We start from the raw sequence: 1,887 nt of genomic DNA, 5'->3' as shown, positions 1-1,887 counted from the left end.
TGTTGGAGAGGATGTGGTGAGAAAGGAACTCATACATTGTTGGTAGGATTGTAAAATGATACAACCACTCTGGAAGGCAGTTTGGCATTTCCTCAAAAAGCTGAACATAGAATTTCCATATAACCCAGCTATTCCACTGCTTGAATATACCTTGAGAGAATGAGAACTGAAGCACAGAGACTTGCACACCAATGTTCATAGCCTCATTAGTCACCATCACAAGAACATGGAAGCAGTCCAAATATCCAATCACAATTGAACGGATTGAGAAATTATGGTGCATTCACACAATGGAATACTATGCAGCATGTAGGAGCAATGATTTTGAAAATTCCTATTTAACTTGGGAGGGGCTGAAGAGCATTATGCTAAGTGAACTAACTCAATCCCATAAGGACAAATATTGTATAAGTTCCTTATTCTAGAAATAGGTAACTAGTAAAACGTGTGAGGATCTAAGGAGAGGGAGCAAAAGAGAGGTGAGGATGGGCAGAAGGCAGGTAATCATAGGGTCACACAATGTAATTAGTAGAGGGCGGGGTGGGTAAAGGAAATGGGAACGATCGGGTGTGAAACACAATATATACAAACTTTGTAAATAAAGCAGTATAAAATAAAGTTTTATTTTAAATATATCACTTAGTGAATCTTTCCAATGAAGCCCACATTCCTTCTTCATGAATGTTAGATGTGCAAATTGAATGAAATATATACCATTCTTTTCAGACTCAGATTTATGCCCTGAACAGTAATATGTTAAGAAGTCACAGGGTCCAATTTTTGCTGGCATGGATCACCAATGATTCCTTTAAACATAGTACTATTAAAGAGAATTTCAAATTATAGAACAGAAAATTTGGAAGGAAACTCTTTTTATGATATTATTGAAAGTTTGCAAAGCAAACAATCATTCATTCATGCACATTTTGTTCCATAACACCAGTCATTTCATACCATCCCGGATCATTCATTCATTGCATATTGTCTTTTCTTCACCCATCTTATTAAGCGCTCATTGTCTGTTAAATAATTTTTCATTCTCCTTTCCCTTCCCTGGTTACTATACATAATTCTCCCTATATGGAAACTTCTTGAGCTTTTTGAAAACAGTGGCCTTATACATTCTCTGTCCTTTTATAACTAATGTGTTTCACTCAATATAATATCCTCTGGACTCATTTTGTGTAGTGTTTCATGAATTCTTTATTATCTTAAGTTTCTTAATCCATTTATTTGTTGATAGATATTTGAGTTGTTTCCACTTAAAAAAAGCCCATAAAAACTAGAAGAACAACAAAAACTTTATAGTATTTTACTTTTATAAAATGTATGCCTTAGAGATCCAAGATGGCAGCGGAGGCAGAGACAGCGTGGCGAGCTGTGGGAGCAGTGAACCACTTAAAGTAGGGCCATTATGGCCTACAGACTTCGGTTTATTGATAATTGAATACTTAAACAGTTGATAACTGGCCCTCAGTGAAGATTGAGGCTCAACAACAGGAATTCAAGGATTTCCAAGGAGGAATGGGTGAGTCTCGTGGCTCCCAAACCCCTCCTGCAGAGCCCACGTTGTGCCACACAGCCGCTGCAGCTCCATGAGGCTTCCACAGACGGAATCAATGGATTCCCTCACCCAGGATGGATTCTGGGCACTGGCCCTCCTCAAGACTGGTACAGTGAAGCCACCACACTGCTGCAAGGTGGACTTGTTCTGGAGCGAATTCTTGGAGCCAGGATGGTGACAGTGGGGGAAGCAGGCACCCGCCGGCCGCCCGCACAAGAGCGGCCAGGCACCCGTCAAGCACCCGTGTGGCGGGGTGGGGGGGCACACCCCACTGGCCGCCTGTGTAGGAGGTGGGGGATGGGATGCATGCCCACCATCTGCAG

Source organism: Elephantulus edwardii, unplaced genomic scaffold, assembly GCF_000299155.1.
Source record: "Elephantulus edwardii isolate Elephantulus edwardi_28Jun2011 unplaced genomic scaffold, EleEdw1.0 scaffold00053, whole genome shotgun sequence".
In the NCBI taxonomy this organism is placed as follows: domain Eukaryota; kingdom Metazoa; phylum Chordata; class Mammalia; order Macroscelidea; family Macroscelididae; genus Elephantulus; species Elephantulus edwardii.
Note: the sequence above shows the minus strand (reverse complement) of the source record.